At 38.0% G+C, this 24,502-nt stretch overlaps 1 protein-coding gene across 1 annotated transcript in view; it reads right to left on the bottom strand.

Moving 5' to 3' along the window:
- Positions 1-24,502, bottom strand: part of LOC123684717 (zwei Ig domain protein zig-8-like) — a 275,727-nt gene that overhangs the window by 177,852 nt on the left and 73,373 nt on the right. The gene's annotated exons all lie outside the window — the stretch shown is intronic.

Raw genomic sequence — 24,502 nt, 5'->3', positions numbered from 1 at the left:
AGGACTTCTGTTATTACTGTATAGTACTAGCAATTTTGAATCTGAAATAATTTTCGTGATTCTCGAATTTTTTGTGGAGAAGTTTTCTGAAACTTCTCTCGTTTTCAAAAGAGGAAAAAAAATCAAAGGTGTGTTTAAAATAACAATGAGAGAATTTCACGATTAGTATCCATCATGCACAGAACTTCTCACTCAATTAGTTTGGGTTCTAACCAGTAAAAATATATATTTTCATACAGATTCGACTTTACTCGTCAACGTAGTGAACTTCAAGAGTAATACTCGTACTCCAGAGGCCAACACACTCGCAGGAAAAGAAGCACAAACTTTCATCATGGTCTGAAACTACCTGGGGTATAGGCAAATGTACCTACAAGAAAGAATTATAGGAGAAAAAAAAACCGAAAGAGAAACACTCTGGCGGAATCTTCCTGGGTTGAATCTTTGACACTGCGAGATCTGAGAAGTATCTGGATTAAGAATATTCTACATCCTCTCGCTGGATTCCTTACAGGCTATTGTCGCCTAAGGAAGCAACCCACAAAAAAGGGTCTAGCAAAAAACGACGAATGAAGATTATGTGGAGAAGAGAAAGATACTCTGGATCTTCTGGTGGCGGAATACCTGGCTATCACTAGCCAAAGCAAAATCTGCTCTGGAACAGAAACTTATAAAAGTGAAGCCATTTCAGATGTTGGAATTCATTAGAACTCTGGAACTAGAAGGCGAGATGTAGATCTCGTAATGGCCAGAATGGATCTGATAGGGGCACAATAGACCATAAGGTCACAGTGCAGAGGAACCCCCTCCAATCGAATGTTATCTACCGTGACTTTTATTTGAGACTGTTGAATCTGTGGACGTTAATGTTACTAATTTGAAACATTAAAATCACAATACGAAGCTTTTCATCCCATTTCAATTATATATTCCGTTGAGGATTGTACGAAACGTACAGGAAATCTTATTCATATCATAATCTTCTAATAATATTCACACAAAATAATTTCAGAAGGTATTTCATATTATTACTTGGTTATCATACATTGTTATTTAATGAATAAGAAAATATTGGGAATATCGGACATAATTTTATTCTATTGTTTAAATTGTAACAACGCCGACGTTTCGAAACATTTCTTTTTTTTTCAAGGCTAGTTACGACAAACAATATTGTACGTTTATTAAAATCATTAAGACAATTTCGATTCCTTGAAGATTGTCTTAATGATTTTAATAATCGTACAATAATGTTTGTCGTAACTAGTATTTCATATTTCTTGATCAAACGTAGATTGAAGGATGTGCGTCTTCAATTTGTTTATAAAATTAGCATTTTCATTTCCGTTCGGAGTACGTTAACCAGAGAAATACCAAGTTACTTTCATATTTCCGGTGAACTGTGGAAGTTATATCGCATCGATAAATCTATTGTCATCATATTTTCATTGGTCTTGACGTCCCTAGAATCATATTATAAATACTTGTTAGTTTTAGGAATAAAGTGCATTTACACACGATCTGCCTTTCAGTCATAACCCTTGAGTCCTTAACAAATCCACTATCTTAAAATTCTAGGTACGTTGTGACGCAACCCCAACATTGGTCCTTCGAGCCGGATTACAACCCAACAGGATTCTTGGTCAATTCGTTTTTCAGTAACTAAGACTACTATTTACTCAGGTCCTGGTATTTGTGATTCTATGTGTGTTCTGTCTTCATTTCCAGATGTTTTGGGAAGTTGATTTGTTTGCATCGCAAACAAATTTTTCTGTTAAGTGGAGGAGTGTAATGAGAAGCATACTGAATCTTCTTTTCAATTAGATGACTAGCGCATCGAAGCAATGGATCAGTATTAGAGGAGAAAAGAATAATATATAGAATAATAAATAACTTCTCAATATTATTGACACATTCTAGAAGACAAAATACCAAGAAGAATCAGTCAAGAGCAGTCAAGGTTAATCGAAAGCAATTCATCGCGGCGAATAGCTTCTTAAAGAAAACAACACAATCCGATATAAACGAAAACGGCCCAAATTCCCAAAGAATACAGATCGCCATCGTCTCGTAACTCAAACGGACAGCAATAACGTCCCGTAGATAACCGGAAAGACAAAGGGGAACCCCCGGTAATGACGACATAATTGCAAACGCAATTTATTATGCCCGATTGAAAGGAATCTCGGGACGCGCAAAAAGCGGAAACGCCCGTTTTGATAAGCGGCGCAAAACTCCTGCGGCCGTCCTGCGGAGCGATCCTCACTCCTGCTGCGGAGTAATTATACCGGTCCTGCGGAGGTGAGGGAGGGGGGGCTATAAGTGGCGTAATTACTTCAAAAAATGGATCGTTCGGCTTCCACCTAATGTGACTTTTCGCTACTTGTTAAGTCGGGGCGCAAACGGCCGTTTCCTGCTGCGATTAGTCCGCAGGACGGACGTCCTTGCGCTACACGGACAATTAAAGCCTTTGTCTTTAATGTTAATCTGTTTCAGAACGTGGAGTTAAGTGGAAAACGATCCCGGAGATCTTTTACGAGGGGGGACTCATGGCGGAGGAGTGGGAGGTGTAAGGGGACGGCTCTGATAGACTTGCAGGTAGAACGAGAAGGGGTGATTTATATACCGGCTGACAAATGTTTGGTTTGTTACATTTGGAGGAGACAAAAGGATATCTTGAGAGTATTCAGATAAGGAAGTGAAATATCAAAGAAATGATTAAAAATAATTCAAGAAGAACTCCATTCATTCTTAAAGACATTAGTAGTGATTTCCATTGTGCTTAGATACAAAATTCATAAAAAATCTCAAACAAGAGGAAAACACTTTGCAGTTAATAAATTTCATTTTTGACTTATTGATCATTCAAACCACACGACAATAATCTCCCTAAAAGTCTTCACAAAATTGAACATTGATAGTTCTTGGCATATTTATTTCTTTCCAACAAGAGCAAATCCGAAGCTTGCTGACTCATTTGCTACAGTTCTCCAAGAATCAACCGATGATCTTCTGACTTCCTGTTCGATATTGATTAAAGAGAAATCAATAATTATTCAATTTATTCACAATGAAATCAATCTATCGTACGCTTTATAATGCTTCATGGAACTTTTCGCACTTCAGCGCACCAACGAATCAGCAACTCATAACTCAATATAGATTATCTTGTGGTTACTTTTGTCAATCTTCAGAATCGAAAAACATTCATTAAACTGAGACAACATGAGTCTCACTGATTCCGTGTAGAGATGAAAAACTGCCTTGTCAACTCAGACCAAAAAAATTCGAAAATCATTATAATTAATAAAGCAATCTTAGAAAGGAAAGAAAATCCTCTGTAAAACTGCTATTATTAGTTTTCGACGCCAACATCCATTCCTCAACTATCCATAAATTCTCCGAATAGAACTCCCATTTCTCACAAGCGCCAATGATAATTCCTGCCGTGTAAGGGTTCAACAACACGAGCAAGTTGAATATCAGCCGATAATTGCTTCGAAACTTCAACCAGCAGCGTCGTTAAACCTCATACCGATCGCCCGACAAAGGTATATCGCTCGACTTGGCTCTACGAAGATAACTCAACCTCCCCCCTGATACTGCTATTTCTAGATTTTCAAAGCGCCCCTTTCTGTTATCGGAAGAAGACTTGCCTGATACAGTACACACAAGTAGAAACGAAGGAGAGGGGGGTTGATATCAATTAGCTGTCGCGTGGAATTAATTAATTAATATGGAACACCGAGCAGCTATGCGTGTAATATGAAGCTCAAAGGCAGCTGAAGGAATTCTTGTATCGTCTGTATCATTTCGAAACCCTTGTGGTGTTGATATTTTGGGGATTCCTATGAGAGGGGGAGCGTAGCTTGTATATCTAAAGGTAGGGAGGTTGGGGATGCAGGTTTTGATCCCTGACCAAAATACTAGAGTTTCAATAGGGTATGATCCTGAAATTTTGATCTGGAGGCTCCATCCGTTTATACATGTTTAATTATCTGAAGTTGCTTATGTGAAAAAAATACTATCACACAAGATGCAGAGTTAATTATAACAAACAGAATAGAACTAGCTTACTATACAGGATCTAAGTCGAAGTGATACCAGTGAGGGCCATATCGAAAGTTTGTGTTAGAGCGACGGTATCTTGGTACCAGCCCTGAAGATTGGGTTCAATCATAGCATGCGCCTGATTGATTGTATAACAATGGCCTCAGCATGATGTGCTTGGGATTTTATGGTCTCAGTATTACATGGGCTTAGTATTAAATTATGAATTGCTAACATACATATTAATAATGTTGTTGAACTCAAGTTCTGTGAGTCAGTTCTACATCAGATGTGGGAGATAAGCACAATATCTCTAGTACATGTCTTTGTTTTGAATTATTTCTACACTTCAACCTTCTATACATATTAAAAGTACAGATAAAAAGAATAAGTACATAACCTCAAGCAGGAATGCTAACCGTAAAAACCTGTTTTGGGCCTCATCAGTACGGTGAAAAAGTGTGAGGATGAGCAACATTTGAAAGAAAACAACTACAAACGGAGTCAACAACAGAAGCCAGACGTCCATTTGTGGTTTCAGCAGGAAGTTTTTCTGCTAAAATTAACAGCAGGAAGACTTCCTGCTGAAACCCCAAATGGACGACCGTCAGCAGGAAGTCTTCTTGCTGCTAGTTTCAGCAGGAAAGCTTCCTGCTAAAACTACAAATGGATGGCAGGCTTCTGTTGTTGACTCCGTTTGTTTATTGTTTGCTTTCAAGTGTTGCTAATCTTAACACTTTTTCACCATACTGAAGAGGACCGAAAGCACGAAACACTTGTCTACGGTTAGCACTTCTCCTTGAGGGTATGTTTTTATTCTTATTCCTTGTTTTATGAACAATCCCCTTATTAACCATTCTACATATTAATAATTTTATTGAACTTAAGTTCTGTGAGTGAGCTCTCAATTCCACGAAGGAGATTAGCACCATCTCTCTAATACATTCTTAATTTCTAATTATTTCAGAATCTTTGAAGAATAAAGAAGATAATAGTCTTCTGATCTGCAATGAAACAAATGAGCGTTTGTAATTACAGTCTGATGTGTACGAAACGCTGGGTCCTGGGATCTGCAGCACAGCCCAAATTCATTGTTATCCATCATCAACTATCGTCTTATCTTAACGAGCTGTGTACCCAACTGCTTCTTTCCGCTTTACTCTCCTTGATTTAAATGCAGGAAAGCTATTCGAAGCTTAATTGCGTACGGTGCCTCTAGAGTTCATTATCCATTTCATAATAGCTTTGCTTCATTGTATCATCCATGCAATTCGAAGGGAAAATATTAACTCGATATACTTCTTATTTTGCGGATATACAAAGTTGGGTTAGGTTAGTTCATAAGGTTATCATGAGAAGAAGTTGAATATTCTGATATTTCGATGAAATAGTTCCTTGAAATCGAGAGCAGCTCAATCACAAATCAACACAAGAAATATCTGCAATTTATTTCAAACAGATCGAAATCCAGGAGTTGATAATGAAATCATGTCGTGATGGGAATGTATTCCATGAAATTCCTTAAGACCTTTGTAGGTCCATTGCAATATCTATTTATGATCGCCAACCACACATCTGAGGCATAATGACTTCAACCAATTTTTTTGCAGTTTGATATTTATTGTCAAAATCTTATATCCTCCGAAATTACTATCTACCTGAACTTCTAGTGTTAGATAGTATAGTCATCTTGCTCGAAATTTCCTGGTTTCTGAAATTGTCAGAATATCCATGGAACGTTCTATTTTTTCTTCAGTTTCCTAGATAATGAAATTTTAATTTCATCCTTAATTTTTTCCGATTCAATCATAGGTTCAAAAAAATCGATATCAAACTGATTTAATATCGTTTCCTTGAATGCAACATGGTCGTTCAAGACGTCCTGTCGGCGACAAAATATGGAAATTTTCTCCTTGCCTACAAAATAAAAACTAAGAACGAACAAGCCTACGTGTACCTCCCTTCCCTCAAAGTTATGTTGGAAATGGAGTTGTTCAAATGAGAGCATCATTTCATCTCTATTCAACTAAAATGGGATTTCATCTCTGTTCTCTGATTGATAGCTAATACTGCTCATAAATAACAGACCTTTATCTTTGAAATCGATAACGAAAAATATGTTTGTAATAATACAATTTGAGGACTTTTGAAATGTCTTGTTGCGTCTTTCTCAATGATCCGGCCAATTCTTGTTGCGTTTGAGACGAGTCTTGATCAAGTAATGCCTGCAATTTTGCATCTTCGAAAACCTTCTCTCCACCACCGCCATGCTGGTCTTCGACGCCGAAATCATCGTTCTTGAAGCGTTGAAACCACTCTCGGCACGTTCTTTCACTAGTTATGGCCGCAATTTAAGTTTTTGAGAGCACTCGATGAGCCTTAGCCTTATTAAAGCAGAAAATCAAAACTTCTCGCAAATGACGAGAATTTGGCTCGTAAGCTGACATGTCCGATCGAGAATAACTTAATGATGCAGTTAAAAATCGACTAATATTTCGATGGCGTTATGTTTACAAATAACTAAGCTTATTGTATGACATTTAAGATCTATTTATTTCGACTACCACTGACCGCTACAGCCCTCTATTGCAAAACGGCGGAAGCAAAGTTGTACACCTGATAGATACAAAAGCTCAGAAAATTATATTAGAAAACTGAAATTCTTGATAACTCTACGAACACCGTCGTCATTTCACAATGTTGCCAAACATACCTCCTGCTTAGCTAAACATCAGGAATCTGCCAACGATGCACTCGGTGAAAATTATAAACATCGGTTAATACTGAACATTAATTATGGGAACAATGTTTATTTTTCGAACGGTGCAACTGGCCCTAAGGGTTGAATAACCAAACGAATGAAAATAAATCATCCACCAACCCCCGTCAATTCCCAAAACATACCGCCAACATTTTACCCGAATACGAATCCGTTATTATCCGTTCCGATAGGCAAGAAAACAACCGGCCGAAGTTTCGGACCCGAAGTTCGACCCCCCCCCTCTCAAAACAGACCCGTCGGTTAAATCGGGTTTATCAAAACAGATTTATGGACCGGCGAACCGGCCGAGACGTTAACTTCGCCCCCCTACAGAAATTACAAACAATTTACGTAATTTCGTGCCTGATTAAACCGGGAGCGGCGCTGCTGCTGCTGCTGCAACAACATCAACACGTGAACTCTGGAACTTATCCAGATTTCGGCCCCGATCGCATTTCGAATTGAATAAGTCCATCGGGGTGGTGTTCCCCATGGACGGAGAGAGAGGATTCGTGGGCCGGGCCAAATCGCATTAAACGGGGAATTTTCTTCCGATAGGTATAGTGGGAGTAGGTATAGTAGGAGTACGATTCTGTGGTTGGTTGGAACGCAGATTCCGTCGAATCGATCATTTGATGAAGTTTGAGTTTCAACCTGCTGGAATGATGGGGTAGGTAGAAGTTGATTCGAGGTCAAGGCTTGTATAGTTTGATCTTAACGTTAGGTGGTTGTGGAGTTGAGTCGGAAGATGTCACTTCTTGCTACACATTTCTTTGAGACGAAGCAGCAACTCTGTATTTAAGATGGAATTCACACACGAGTGTACGCTCAAAAATGACCTAGACAAACCGGATCAAACTAACCATTTCGTTAGAACTGTTGGCAACATCAATTTTTTTCAATATGTGTCAAGGTTTGTACAGGGTGGGCAAATTTCGATGTTTTGGCACTACAATTTAATCAGAGAAGATTGACAAGATCTGATACCCCATTCTTGTTCCTTTTTTCTGAGAAACTAACAAGAGTAGTATTCATTTTTGGCCACCTTCTTTTGTTTTCGAGTTATAAGCGATAATAGGAAAAACAACAATATAGAAAAATTGTATATTTTCGCTAATACTAACGATAGAGGTCTGAAATTAAAACAATATACAGGACTCAATTTTTTCCGTAGAAAACCCTTTTCATTTGAGAGCCTCAATATTTCTATATTCAACTGTTGATGAGCTCAGAAAAACTTGATCCTCACTTAAAGATATTACTGAACAATTGTTATCAATTGTTAACAATGTTATCTCCTCTGGTGTAAAAGTTGTATTCCTAAAACATGGAATCTTGCCAACCCTGTACAACGAATTTCTGTGGGTTGTCCAATAATCTTTGTTCAAATATTTTTTCTCTATCTCTGCTTAGATCACACTATGTCGGGAGCTTTTGGACACTCTTCAATTTCGTGGCATACAGACAATTTTTCAATTTCGGAAAAGGTACCTCCTAGAGCGGGACTAGAACACGCAACCTCCGAATCACTAGTCTGGTGATCTACCATCTGTGCTACCTAGGAAGTTGAAAATTCCAACCGCATACCAGGAACCGCTTCTGCCAGAATCCTATGCGGTTGGAACTTTCGAATTCCTCGGTAGCTCATATGACAAAGCACTGGATTAGTGATTCGGAGTTCGCGGGTTCGAGTCCCGCTCAAGGAGGTTCTTTTTCCGGAATCTAAGTATTGTCTGCATGCCTCAAAATCGTGTCCTTGTAATTAATTCACAGACGTTATAGAACCACTATTTCGAAAAATTTAAGGATTCATCATATAGTAAAGCAACTGTTTATCCGTGGACACCATGTGGCTGATTTCTTTTCACAATGGGATAAAAGTCTCTCGATTCCTCTCAAAATATACTTTTTTTTATCAAGATGGAACATTAAATTCAAAAACCCTCTAATACGTACTGAATGATCACTTAACATCAGTTTTTTTAGACTTGTTTCAATTGATTCATTTGATAAAATTTCGTTCGAATAATAATGTACAAAATGGTGAATGCGTCAATAGTAAAAATAGTTGATCCTTCTCACAAACGAATATATGGATTCAATTACATATACAATAGTGATAATATGCTCCATCTAATCGAGCCTTGATTATGATCAAATTCCATGACCGTTCATTCACTAAGCGTCCAGTAATCAAGGATTGATATCCTTGTCAAATATCAATTCACGCATTATGTTGATATCGAACAGAGGTCGAATATAATTGTCAGACCTAACCAACAAAGGCCGTTTACCCAGACAAAGCGGTCTTACACGATAGATTGCAGATTTATTGAACATTTGCGGTGTTGATAAATCTTCGGTGGATTTCTGTTTTCATTAACATCTAGTCCCAATTACATGGGCTGTTTATATATTGGATCCGAAGCTTGGAATAGCATCAACAATAATAATAAATATTGACTGATGGCAGCGTTCTGATATAATTTCATGTTCATATTTGGAATGTTTGATTTACGATTATCGAAAGCTTTCAGTTTTGCTTACTTTGTAATTATTATTTTCGTGATTCATATTAGGAACAGATCGAAGAAGGAACTTTTAAACATCAAAAATAAAGAATATTAATAAGCTTCATGTGCTTTATAGCATTTGTTATTTTATGCGGCGATTGTATCATTGAGGATCCCATAACTGTATTTCGTTTAGTTTAGTTTATTATATTTGAGTTCATTATATTATATAGCTTCGATGAATTCTACCTTTGAATGACTGTGATTGATTCAGTGCATTCAATGTTATCATTTGTTTATGTTCATTTTGTCCTTATTGTTATGTTATTTTATTAAAATTTTTCTTTTTTCAATTCACAATTATGAATATTTCTATATATTGACTCTGAAGTAATGCCTCTTGTTTTTAATAATTTGTTGAATAGAAAAATAAAAAGGTAGAAAGCTCCTGACTTCTCATCAGTCCTTTCCTCGTTTTTTTGGGTATTATTCATTTCGTTTGAAAATAAGCAGTTCTTATGTTTTCAGTCAACATCACTGAATAATTTGAGAGAATTCACCTTTGGTAAATTGAAAGCAAAATATATTAGTACTAAAATTTCATAGGATACCTTCAAAGTCATAAATTGAAGCCTACGTTCATCAAGTATGAACTTCCTTTTAAGTTACCAGAACTTCATAAGAGGTTTACTTCAAGATCCCAATTTCCTGCAAGAAATTGAAAGCATTTAACCAATGAACTTACACGGAAATCCCCTGGAAAATCATTTTCTTCTCTCCAATATCACATAAATAGTTCTTTCATCTTACAACGAACTCAAATTTCAACGTTTGAATAAATTACATTCAATCATCAATTCCAAGTCTGTTCTCTTACATGCGAACTTTCAGCCAAATGTTCCGCTCGATAAAATTTCCATGGAAAATTGACTTTTCTAATTGAATATCCGTCGCTACTTCAGAATACTTGAGCATGAAACTTCGTTATTAGTTTTGCATATGTTGGAACTAATTCGGAAGGTTAACATTACGGCTGAGGATCGTCATTTTGAGCTGAAGCAATTGAAACTTTTGGTGTAAAAGGGGTGTTTGATAATTCAGTGGGTTATGGGAAAAATAACAATCCTTGAATATGGTTTACTTACAGGAACACGACATTTATTCAAACTTCTGAAGAATCTTACATACGGGATGGCGTTTTTTCGATTTGCTCAATCTGATATAAGTGTTCTTCAATTGTCACATTTCGTGTCAAAGTGACCCATTGGTTTATCATCAGTGAAATAAGCTAACTTGCTCATTTCAATTCATTATTTTTCATCCAACTTCTCATTTAGAATTTTCTACAGGGTTTCCCAATGAAAGGTTTCATTTTGAATAGGACGCTTTCTAGACAGCAGTCATTTTTGAAACTACGAGTATCATCTCAACTGTTTGTGCAGTTTTTGGGCTGATGAAGTGATTGCTCCTAGATTGCTCGTGCAACCATTACGATGAATAAATTGTCTACCTAACTATGATTAATGTTATTTTATTGTCGGATTTGAAAGACATTGATGTAAAAGTCGTTTATTTTCTAAAAGACTATGCTACTTGCCACACAACCAAAAAACAACCGTAATTTTGCGAGGAAATTTTACTAGTCGTATTATTTCTCGAAGACGTGACGCAATTGGCCAGCGAGATCTTGTGATTTAACAACTTTAGACTTTTTCTTTGGAACCACGTGAAAGATGAGGTATATGCCAAATATCCACAATCGATGCAAGATCCTAAAGAGGGAATTCGTGAAGTCATCGAGGTCATACAGCCACAAATGTGCGAATTCATCTAGAAAAATTCCATGAAAATGGTGCTGCAACCTTAGCTGTGGCGGCAGTTTGGCTAATATAGTTTTCTATCGCTAATGGTATACCTTTCTCTTCACATTAATATAAATATCTATTGATTTCAATATCAAAATGGAACCTGTCATTAGAAAACACTCAACTTAATCGAATCTTCTGAACACGAATCTGATATCGAAACTTACTGGCCTGTGAAATGCCAATAAAACATAGATCGACCGATTTTTTCAACACTATGTGATTAATCGTTTCATTGAAATAATTCTCTTGAGAAAACGGATAAACATATAAATCCTTATAAATTCTAGTTTGAAGAGTTCAAATTGTCTTCTTGAAAATTATTAATTTGTATCAAAAGGCACCATAACATGGAAGGAATAAAATTTGCATGCAAACCTGCATTGAACTTTCTTCTTCTTTTTCTTTCTTATATGAGCTGGTAGTTCATATAGGTAGGCATCTGCCTGTTAATAATTAGTCAGCCTCTTCCGACGTAGACGTCCATCATTCTTTCCAACGTTTCGGTGGTCTTCCCTGGGTTCTCTTCCTCGTGGGTTTGTTCTGCCTTGCTCCTTTTACCAGTCTGTTGTCAGGCATCCTGTCTATGTGCTTATTCCAATATTTTCTCCTCTGCCTCACAAACTTTTCCACGTCCTGAATCCCACTTCGTTCTCTCAGTTCCTCGTTTCTCACCCTGTCCAGTAGAGTCTTTCCATGTATTCTTCTTATTATCCTCATATCTGTCGTTCTCATCATTTGTGTTGTCGTTGTCGTATCTGGTTTTGTCTCCGCAGTATAAGTAATGATGGGTCGGATAGCTGTCTTATATATTCTTACTTTGCTGTTTATGTTAGGATATTTGTTGCGCCATATAATATCCTTAAGACAACCTGATATCCTCGACGCTTTCATTGTCTGATTTATTACTTCCCGATTTAAGTCTCCGTCGCTAGTGATGTCTGCTCCTTAGTATGTGAACTCTCTCACCTGTCCCACCATCTTTCCATCAATCTCCAGTTTACATCTTACAGGTTCTTTAGATGTTACCATACCCTTTGTTTTGGTTGTGTTTATGAGCATATTCAATGATTTGGCTTCCTGGTTGAAGCGTGAAGTATTCTCTGTAGATCGTCTTCTGAGTCAGAAATCAACTAAACCCTGAATCATAAAAATTGTAGACGTAACATTGCCCGACCTACTACATTGTAAAATGTCTTTCAGGATGAATTAAACTATTCTATTCTACTGCGACCCGATGCTCCGTCAACCCGTGACTAAGTAAGGTGGCCCGATGCAACTACGAAAGTCCGCAAATTGAATTCAACGGGCCCGATATCACTAACGCAAACTCGGGTGAACGGTGAAAGGTCCCCATAAACGTTACGGTCCCGTAGTCATGGTCAAACATTGAATGTGGACTTTGGCCGTGTCGTAAATAAGCAGAGGAAATTGGGAACAGGTTCACAAAGGGATGTCGGTAACAAACACCGCCGGTTATGGATGGTTCCTTTGATACTCGTTGGGGGACATTAAGGGTCGCATTTACAGTTGACCATTTATCGATATTACTCGAGAACAAATTGGATTGTTTCGGCGGTGGAGGCAGAGTGGCCACGAATTCCACCCTGTGGATTCTGTCGGTTGGTATACGGTGTTGGGAACTGGTTGAAAACACGATATCCGAGCAGATAGAACGTATTTTGTCGAGATCATTTATATGCAACGCGACTTTATGATTCTGCGCTACCGGAATCCTGTCACTCATCAAGATAACTCCTGAAAGAAAGACCAAGAAACTTGAAATTTTTATTGTTAGGTCTAAAGTTTGTTAATGAACTGAATGTGTCCTATAACAGTTCTATTGAAAAGTCCCCGGTTGACCATAGTAAAACACATTTTTTTTGGCAAAATTCGATTTTATTATTCAACAACGATGCAGCGATAATGGCGATCTTCCAACTTTTCGATACCATTTTTGTAGTATGATTTGTCTGTCGCTTCAAAATGGGCTTCAGTTTCGGCGATTACTTCTTCATTGACGCTAAATTTCTTTCCAGTGAGCATTCTATTGAGTTCTGAGAACAGAAAAAAGTCGCTGGGGGCCAGACCTGGCGAATACGGTGGATGCAAAAGCAATTCGAAGCCCAATTCATGCAATTTTGCCATTGTTTTTATTGATTCGTGTGACACGGCGCATTGTCTTGATGAAACAGCACCTTTTTTTTTTTCAAATGGGTCCGTTTAAAGATTTCATTCTTTAAAAGATCCAATAACGATATATATTAATCTCTGTTGATGGTCTGGCCCTTTTTGAGGTAATCAATGAATCTTATACCTTGCGCATCCCAGGGTACTGATGCCATGACTTTGCCAGCTAACTGTTTTGTTTTTCGTCGTTTTGGATTCGGTTCATCGTGTGCAGTCCACTCAGCTGACTGTCGATTGGAGTCCGGAGTGAAATGATGGAGCCATGTTTCATCCATCGTCACATATTGACGCAAAAATTTAGGTTTATCGCACTTAAACAGCTTCAAACACTTCTCAGAATCATCAACATGTTGTTGGTTTTGATCGATTGTGAGCTCGCGCGACACCCATTTTGCACACAGTCTTCTCATGTACAAATATTCGTGAATGATATGATGTACACGTTCAGATGATATCTTCACAAAGTCTGCTATCTCGATCAACTTCACTGTACGGTCATTCAAAATCATCTTGTGAACTTTTTTGATTTTTTGCTCGGTGACAGCCTCTTTTGGGCGTCCACTGCGTTCGCCGTCTTCGGTGTTCATTTCACCACGTTTGAACTTAGCATATTAATCAATGATGGTTGATTCTCCTGGTGCAGACCCAGGAAACTCTTCTTCAAGCCATGATTTTGCTTCAACTGTATTTTTCCCTTCAAAAAGCAATATTTTATCAGTACCTGAAATTCTTTTTGTTTCATCTTTTTTCAAATGATAAAAACAACCTACACTCACAACGCAATATTTCACAAACTAATGGTCGGACTGCTGTCAAATTTTGACACTTTTCAATCCAATCGAACTCCTAATATGAAATTGATGTGAACACCAATTTCAGTTATAGGAGTTCGATTGGATTGAAACATCCAAGTTTGTTCTTCGCAAAATTTCATGAGACTTATACAACAACAAGATGCAACACAATTTTTCATCAAAATTAACTAAAATGAATCAATAAAGTCAAACAGTATAAAAAAAGAATGGAATTAATGAATTCTTCATTTCGTGAAAAAAAAACACTCTCCGACCCCTAATTCACCAATCAAAAGAATCCCACCACAGATAGCCATCTTTCAATCTATATCGACAATCTTTCCGGTGACCTTGAACGTCAACCAATGACGTTCCAACCCCATAATGAACCTCCAACCACCACCCCAATCTCGATCAACCCCACCGTCCAGCCTGTTAATTGCTCCTAGACCAGATATTGCGGGGCCCTTCTCTACCCCTACCCCCAACCCTCCAACAACCCCGAAACAGACGCAACTTCGTCGATTTCCTGGGGGGCGTCGGTATTGTAGACAGGTGTTCTAAACGTCGTTTTATGGCCAATAAATGTGTAAAGTCGTCTGGCGTCGCGACGGCACCGTTATAGTTTCTAGGTTATGCGACAGCGGATTTCGGTAGATAACACCTGCTGTGATCCTTATTTAGTTATATGAGTTTTTCCCAATCTTCTCTATGGAAGGTAGACTTTTTATGGCTGCGGAGATCAGTATGCTTCGAAATAAACAAATTGGAATACAAAATGTTGTTTAAAATTACAAATTCAACATGACAAATATTCCGAACAACTAATAGAAAAATAATTATCCAAAACTACATAATTTAGTTAACGTCCAATAAATTAAATAACCAGAATTAACAAAACACAGACGGAGGTTCTAGGAGTTTGTGTTTTTTCAATCTAATTTTTCTTCATCAGTTCATAGTTCGAAACAATTGAATTGAATTGTCAAACTTATAACTTGTATATTCATTTCACTGATATTCTTATATGCAAGCATATAAGAATATCGTAGTGGATTCTCATCTGGTAATGTCATATCTCTTACTCTTCTGTGAAAAGGATATGCAACTCATAATTTACAATTTAAATCAGAATTTTCCAGAATTCAATTTTATCCTTCGGTTGATGGTGACTGTGATAATTATGTGATAACTCTGAATTCTAGTCAACTTGATGAAGATAATCTAATATAAATATCAATTTTCATATGAAACCATTGTGCCAAAACGTTTATATTTGATATAAGTTTTTGATATATTTTTTGTCTAAGAAAATGATTCAAACATAACAAATATTGAAACCAATATAAGGAAAAATGAACAATTGAGTCATTTCAGTTGTTCAATTTTTATATTTGTCATAAATATAAAAATTGACCACTTTGTGTCTATGCCTTCACAACAATATATCTTCATGATAGATTTGGTTGATTTTTGTCTTGGAATATAATTCCAATTCAAACAATGACAAAATAAATATTCAACTAAAAGAAAATTCAAAATAATTAAAACTGTACATATAGAGTAAATGGTTAACAAATTGAATGACTAAATTAACATAGAGACAGACGTTTCGGAATTTTTGTATTTAATTATACAATTTTTCCTCATCAGTGCCTTATAGTTCAACTAAATTAATGAATTCACCAACGTTTACAATTTACAAACATTGAGTTAGTTCGAAGTTCCTCAATTGCAATTTTTATGAAGTAGATGTACAAGTGGTGAGTTGGTAAATTCAGTAATTTTGTTGAACTATAAGGCACTGATGCGAAAAAATTGTATCATTAAATACAAAAATTCTGTAACGTGCGTCTCTCTTCATGTTAATTCAGTTATTCAATTTGTTAACAGTTCACTCTATTTCTACAGTTCAGTTATTTCGAATTTTCTTTTGGTTGATTATTAATTTTGAATTTACGAATTTGAATTATATTCCAAGACAAAAATAAACCAAATATATCATAAACATATATACAAAATTGGCAATTTTTCATACTTATATTGAATATTCATCATCAAGTTAACTCATTAAACCTTTATAAAAAAACATGTGTTTTGTTGAAATTGTGTTTCTTGACCAAAAGGTATATATTTGAGAGGAAAAATCAGATCGTGAAGGTTTTGCAACAATGATGTCATAATTTTACACATTGGTGTCAAACGTCCAACGTATCTGTGAAGTTTTTTAAGTGGTTTTCAGTTTTCATCGATTTCCAGTCTAATATCAAATCTTGTTATCTTTTTTAGTTTTGTATCAGTTGTAATAATACCCGAAAAAGCCACATAGAAATAAAGGTGAATATAAAACAGTTGGGACAGTTAATTCTGTTTTATTTCATTTCCTACCCTTTTGTCTTCATCGGTTGATCCCTCAATTCTACATCCTCCAAATAAAACTGCATAATATCGCCGATAGGTTTATCCCTACTTTATCGCCTCCAAACTCGAAAAAGTCACCTCCGACCAAGCCTCGGCCGTCACGACTAGCCCCCGTTATAGATTTCAGGTAACGAGGCACTGGATTCCGCCAGATAACGCCCCCGAATCCCCTTGATATACAATTTCGTGACCGGGCCAGACACTATGCTGAGCCCTAAAAATGGTCCTGCAAGGAGGATATCGCCCTGGTCCATCGATCCGGGATCGCGGCGGACCGGACTTCGTATGTAAATTCGTCCGGGTGCAACGGAAGCACACGTATCCCCCTTTATTAGAACGTGGATGAACCCTGTGTAAACTCGGAATAATTTGTGAATATTGGATTTGAAGCGGCCGAGTCGTTATGGCTGGATTACACTAGTGATTAGTGTGTGCAAGTCGGCCAGAGTGCCGGTCGGTGTGAAGTAGGTGCGATTACTTTCGTGGAAATTATGGTTTTAATCGAGTATTCGACCATGAACTCTTGTGCTCATATTGTTGGCTTCTGTTAATGGAAAATATAGTTCGATAGTACGTTGAGTATCTTGAAATCAAAGGAAATCATTCTTGGACGGCAATGAATATTTAATGGATTCGGTTCTTACTTGATGGAAAGTCATTAAAGACAGAAATAAGCCAAGGTATTTTCCACTGAAGATATTAGTGGAAATCACTGCAGGGAAGCATTCTAGGACCCCTTTTGTTTTTAAGATATGTCAATGATCTGCCTAATGTCATTCCCTGTTGGCAAGAATTCTCCAACAATTTTGCAGACGACACTTATATCTTGATAAAGGCCAAATCTTCAGATTCATTGGAAATTCTTACCCAAGATATCATTTTCTCTATTGATGAGTGGTGTTGAGCTTATAATTTGCAGATCAATATTACAAAGACCAACCAAATTTTGTTTTCTCATTGCTGTTCTCGATCTGTTGACATGTCTACTTTTTCCTCTGGGGCACTTACTAAGTTTTTGGGCCTAACTCTTGAGTCACAGCTAAGTTGGCAGCCTTTCACAAAGAATGTAATTGTCAGACTTAGATCTATGATTAATGATCTAAGGGTATTGAAGAATGACCCTTTTTGATGGCTGTTTATTACGTCAACTTTCAGTCCATCCTGTCATATGGATTGATTTTCTGGGGTGGTAGTATACATGCGGAATCAGTTTTCAAATTGCAGAAAATGGTGGTTCAGGCTTTTTCAGGAAGAATGAAATGCTCACACTGTCTGGTTTGTACAGGGTGAGCAAATAAGCGAGGTGAGCGGCTATATCTCAGGATCCACTCATCGTAGAGACTTGCGGTAAAAAATTTTACCACTAAAGTGTACAAGAAAACACAACGGAAATTGTTTTGAAGTTCATACCTCCACCGTTAGGGGGCGTAATAGCTATCGTCGAGTAGAAAAATGAATTTTACTCGAAAATGTTCAATATGAAGTTGAAGAAAAAATATCATCACTGTAATCCTTGTGAAATTCTCTATCCTTTCGAATTGGCTCTTTCGATTTTACGACATCAAATAAGGTAAAGTGAAAGGGATTTGATTGATTGTCACAACCTTTAGACACAATTTGATTTTTCGCCGTGCATCAGTTGAAGAATATCTTCTTTGGGCCATAACTGCAGATCGCCTGAAACTATCGCTTTGCGACCTTCAGGTTTTTTCATGCAAATTTTATGGAACTTTTATTTCTGTTGAGAAAATTTTATCATTCTTTTGAAAATTCGGAGTAAAATGAACAAAACAATGAACTTATGACTTAGCGCCCCTTATCGAAAGCAGCAACAACAAATTTATCATATATATATATTTATATATGTATATTTTGTCCACAATCAACAAGATATTATCTTTCAGACGAGATCTAATTTGCTCAAAAATGTTGAGCCAAACTGAAGTTACAAGCATTTCAATTAGTCAGATTTCTTCCGTTCCCCTACCCTTATTTGATGTCGTTAAATCGAAAGTAGCTTCGTCTCATTGCAATTCAGTCGTCCTCCAGCTTTGGTCTCGAACTAAAAACACTTCTCGGAAAAAATCGTGCATTCGACTGAAATTGTTATTCATTCTAGCCACGAATAGTCAGATCTTCACTCCAAATAAAGCAATAATACTATTCCTAGAGAATCAAAAACTCAAATACTAGTTCGAAAATTGGTGTCAAACCGACAACCCTAACTGGCTAACTCTCAGAGAAATAGTTTGAGCACTGAAAAAATTTCCTCAATAAGCAAACTGGTTGTAGCAAACAAACCGTGATAGCCTTCAGCATGATTCATTTTCAATTAGCTCAGTCTGTCAATTTGCTAGACATCTGTTCCAAAGATGCCTCAAACTCCCCCAAAAAGTCTACAACCCCCAATCTAATTCTAATACTTCCTTCCAAATAGTCGAAGCCACCTTAAACGTGATCAAACAAGGTTAACCAAATCCCATTCCAACCTCCACCACTTCATCGCAAGTTAATTGATCATTTGGGCCGATAACGCAAAGTAGCTGAGTGCTTTCCGTTGTAAGGCTCACAGAAATGAGTCAGCATGTAGGATACGACTTGTCAGAGGCTGCGTCGCATCAGGCATTCATCTCGATGGATATGAAGATGGCAATACCTGGGAGGGAGAACGAATTATGTTACTTCGGGATTTGGGATTAATATCGCATTTGCTGGAAACGGATTCCGTCGTCTCCGCGATGTATGCTGAAGTATTGGTGTGGAAGTTTGGGGTTGGAATGTAATTTGGCGTGAGGTAATTCCTCAGGTGGAAATTTTTCACGAATATATTCGTCTATGGATTAGGGTGTTTGAGCAGGATTAATGGAAAGTTGGCAAAACTTCCGCTGGAGATGATGCCCAAATTGTATGATTCTGTCCAACCGCGAGAGCGTTCAGTATTTTATTAGATGTGTTAATGATTGATAGCTGATATACTGGAAAGAGTTAAAATGAATCAATGAAAACTTTTGTCTCAACTACGAAGATTAATAATTTTCAAAACAAAAGTAGCCGTAACTATGTCTCTAATTTGCCTTCATATAACAATTGAAGAAAGGAACTATAACGTAGAGTGATCAATGAATTTTATAAATGTAGAGGCGAATTCTCCACTTTCACAAGTTTTTGCAGCAGTTAGAAGCGACAAACAATTTCTTCGGGTCCGTTTTCTAAGCCGGCGTCATTTCAGCTTACAGTCTCGTGATGTTTTCTAGACGATTGGCTGCCAGACGAATGGCAAACCGTTTGCTGATAGTAGTAACTGCATGAAAAGTAGGAAACCAGGCAGATATAAAATGCATTGACGATGTTTTGGCAAATTGGTTGCGTCTACTTGATAGTAGTCGCTGGCAACAAAAATGGAGTAAATCCCACATCAAACGTAGCAAGTATCACTTGATATCAGTTCTTAATTCGTATAGATTGAAATTAATCAATTCGCATCTCTCAACAACGTGAACTGAATTATGGAATAAAAACATTCTGCTATTAGTCCCGAACTGGGCACAAAGATGACACCGCCAGAGGTATACACCTTTTTGTTTTCGTTAGTATCGAGTTTAAAAGATGCGTGTTAACATTTCGTGATATAGAATTGAGTATGGATCGAGATGATGAAGGTTAAAAGACGGTACATTTTTTGTTGACCCTGTTTAATCACTATGTTTTCAGCCAATATGTCTTATTCATATCATCTTCATCTTCAGAATTCAATGTTCTAGCATGATCAGTGATGGAGTCTCATTAGCTATCATCTGAGAAAGTAGTACCATTTGTGATTCTTCAGCTTTGTCAAGTAAGCGATCACCTGTGAAAAAGATACCATACAGGATTCTTCAGCTCTGTACAGCTCTGTCAAGCTAGCGACTATCTAAGGAGAGAGTATCGCTGTCAAGCAAGCATTGAGATTCACTGTGAATTGAAGTTAACTTGAGCTAACTGTTCTCCACTTGGAGCTAGTTCTAATAAGTCGTGCTTTGAATAAATTATTTGAAATTCACTTTGAGTCGTCAGCTAGCGAGTTGAGGGTATTCTTCGGCTTTCTTAGCTGCTCTAGGTCTTCGCTCAATAAGTTCCTTCGTTCATCTTCCATCTATGAATCTTGCGACATGTCCCAACTATTTCCATTTTTGTCTGATTACACGTTCGATTATATCAACCACCTTGGTTCTTCTCACCGCTGATCAAGAGCAACAGATTTCAATCGCTTTTCGTATCAGTTTGAGCAGATCAATCAGGTAAGTTGGATGAAACTTGGACCCATCACTCCACTCGAGAGTCAAAAAGAGCATCAAATAGGTCTGGAGCAGTCCATGAAAGCCGTCCAAAGCGACCAAAATCTCAAACAGAAACTGGCAAGGTAATAAAACTTGAGGCACCGTTTCAGTATATGTAGCACTCTTGGATGTGTCTATATTGGAAAATGTCAATATTCTGAAGAAGTTATGGATGGGGTTTATTAAGTGAAGTATTATACATAGCTAAGAATCGACGTCTTTGCATTTTATCCGAAAGGGTAGCTGAATTATCGTTAAAATTGTGGTTTATAGTTGTGAAGTTTTACAGGTACTACATCTCAATCCTGAAGAAAACACTTTACGCAATAATTCCTCGAGTTGAAGTCCAAGTTACCCAACTAACAAAACTCCAAACACAATCCAATTACTCCAAATCGTTCCACTCCGCTCCATTTCACCTCATCTCGAAATAAAGTGCACCTAAGCAACAACACATTAAATCATCGAAAACAATGACTCCCCCTCCTCTTTCACGGCTATCGCCGGCTACAAAATCCGCCCCGTTGTTCCTTCTTCTGGCACCCGGTGTGCCGGCAGGACTCACTCCTGCTGATTTATCGGCGTTGTCGCGGGAATCACGACCGGAGAGAAACAAAGACCGGCGTGTATCGCAACTCGTTTTCGTTACCGTTACGAGAATGGACCGTAGTCGGGCCGAACAGAGTTCGGCGCGGTTCTTCTTCTTCTTCTCGCGCGGGCCCGACGCCTCTGTTTGTGACCGTTCCGACGGCACCTATTTGTACGGCGATAATTGCTGCGAAATTTCGCCGGCTTCCTGCTGACAATGGCGGGGGAATGGCGCTGAACAAACGCGGAACTGTGCATCGTCTGTTTTTGTTTTCGGTGTGGATCGGCCAGAGAGGGGAAAGGGGAACGGACAGGGAGAAAGTTTTCACCGTGAAAACGTCCTCGAGTTGGAGTGGGTAAGGAGGGGAAAGGGGTATTAGAAGTTTGGACAGGGTTGGGACGGAGTAGAGTTAGGATTCGATAGAGATAATGACAATTAAAAAAATGGAGCGAAATTATGTGGAGGTTTTGAGCTCATTGATGTGCCAATTGGACACATAAAGACCTGGATATATGCAGAAATATTAAGGCCTTTTTTTAATTTTCTTCTTGGATTGTTTATAATTCTGATGATGCGATCGAATGTAATGGTTATCCTAAATATACACTTCAAATCTCTCAGTGATCTAATATGTTATCACGGAAATATTGGCCAATTCTCTTTTTGCCACAAGTTTTTATGATTCTGGTGATGCGATCAATTTGAAATTAGGAAGTCAAATAAGCAAGCAACGCTAAACAAATAAGTTCCAAACGATTCCCTAGAAAAGGAGGGAGAGTTCAGTGTTTCTCAGAATGAACAAATACAAAAGATAGGTTCTGAATTGTGAGGATGACCAGATGGATTGCATAAAAAGCTGTTTTGGTTTCGCTTTTGAGACAGCTTGGCGTGGTAGAGAAAGAAGTAGGAAATTAACCTCATTATCCATGTGAAGAGTAGTAAGAAAATCGAAAAAAATAAGTAATAATCCCATTTTCTCAAAAACAACTCAATTTGGGTATAAAGCATTACTCAATTCCATCAGATAGGCAATTAAAAATGAAACGAATCCTGATTTTTGTCCTATAAGATTGTACCAAAAATTCATGAAGAAGCGGATGGGAACTGCCTAAAATCTACTATTTATATCTGTGAATCACTCTTGGAAATCAGTCAAAGTATGGTATGAGAATATTTATATAGGAAAAAACCAATGGGCTCTAGATTGGCTCAGTATCCAGCAAAAACCGGCATGAGTACAGAAAACATAAGTAAATCATTCGATATCTTTTACAGATGTATAAAATCTAGCAACGATAGATGTCGACGAGAACCAGCTTTTTATAGGGCAGGACTGCTTATTCTTGAGCCGGTCATTGATGAGCGTCTTAGTGAATCGCTTGGAGAACAAGTCTCCCACATAGTAAACCGGAAGATCAAAATCAGAAAGGGTATATGGGCCTAAAAAAAATCTCTAGATTCCTGAGAAGGGAATCCTCTATCTTATCAACCGGGACACTAGCTGTTCATAACTGATCCCAAGAATGTTTCGAAAGAAACCTCAAAGGAGAGCGCATTTATTTCACTACGGACAGCCAGGCCACGCTGAAGTCCCTGGAATCACTTGTTAGACCAATATAAGGTAGTGATCCAACAATGGAAGTGAGACAATGGAAAAACCCTCTAAAAAAACACTCCGGATCTTGCCAATGCAAAGAAACTTGAAATGCTTTCTCCAACATATACCAGGAAGCTTCTGAAGTTACCATGAGCTGAACTTCGGATAATGGAGAGCATGCTGAGGGACACTGTTGGTACATATGCCTTTTGTACCGCATGGGTAAGTCAGGTGATGAGAACTGGATACTGTGTGGAAATGAGGTAGAAGCAGCCAAACGCATAGTGTGCAAATGCTTGGGGCTGACGGGTCTAAGAATCACTCATATGGGAAAGTCAGTTCTGGATACTCACGAAGTGATAGCCAAGGCTCCTAAGGATGTCTTCGGTTTCGTTAACCGTATCGACGGCTGCCTTGGGTTAGTATGAAGAAGTAGGGTTGAGAACAAAAGATCAAATTAGTCGCAGTTTCCGGAAGGCTAACCAAAGCCCAACGACGAGTGAATAATAAATATTAACTATTATCTAACTTCTGAGCCCAAAATCAATAGATTGCGTTCGGAGTTCAATTCATAATTTTCAATATAAAACCAGTGAACCATTCATCCCTTTACCTCTACCTCAGATAAAGCAAAGCTAAAATCAACGCCACCCTGACCCAATCCCGCTCATCTCCGAACGAAACGTCACCCCTTTTACCTCTACATCAACTACATCCACACCAGAACTGTCGAAACAACAATCCGACCTCCGAGGTGAGCGCGTCGAACGGAACACTCGTTATCTACGAATTCCCCCATACCTCAGACTACGCCCCGGCGCTTCCAAACTCGCGACACAGAATATCCTTTCATCCGGAGGCTTCCATCGGAAGGGGGCATCATCCTCGGAGTCGGCAAATCGGGTGGGATCCGGCCTGACAATAACGACGAGTTTCTAGGGGGAAGGTTGAGGAAGTGACAGCTGAGAAACGATTCCCAGATGGGGTGAATCGGTGAATATGCAATCCGGATAAATATGGAGCGAACGACGAGTTGCTCCCTCCTTGTTCCGTCGAGTTTAGAGTCTTTTGGGGCGGCGGATTCGAATTTGTGAAAATGGAGAGGAAAGTTTTCGTTGATCAACGGAAAGTGATTAATTCCGGATGAAGTACAGCCGTGTGTGGTAAGCTTTAGGAGTCCATTTGAATTATCAATGTGAAACTAACTATCTCTTTTAGTCAAGCGGCATCTTCTTCATATGGAGAATTTTTATTTTATATTCATATGAAATTACTAACCAAGCTGGAATATTGTGGCATTCGTGGGACAGCACTGAATCTGCTGAGATCTTATTTACATGATCATTCCCAAATCGTAGACCTTGATGGGAAGAGATCTTCTGAGAGGAAAATTTCCGTAGGAGTAC

Source organism: Harmonia axyridis, chromosome 1 (assembly GCF_914767665.1).
Source record: "Harmonia axyridis chromosome 1, icHarAxyr1.1, whole genome shotgun sequence".
In the NCBI taxonomy this organism is placed as follows: Eukaryota; Metazoa; Arthropoda; class Insecta; order Coleoptera; family Coccinellidae; genus Harmonia; species Harmonia axyridis.
This window is presented reverse-complemented; position numbering and strand designations above follow the sequence as displayed.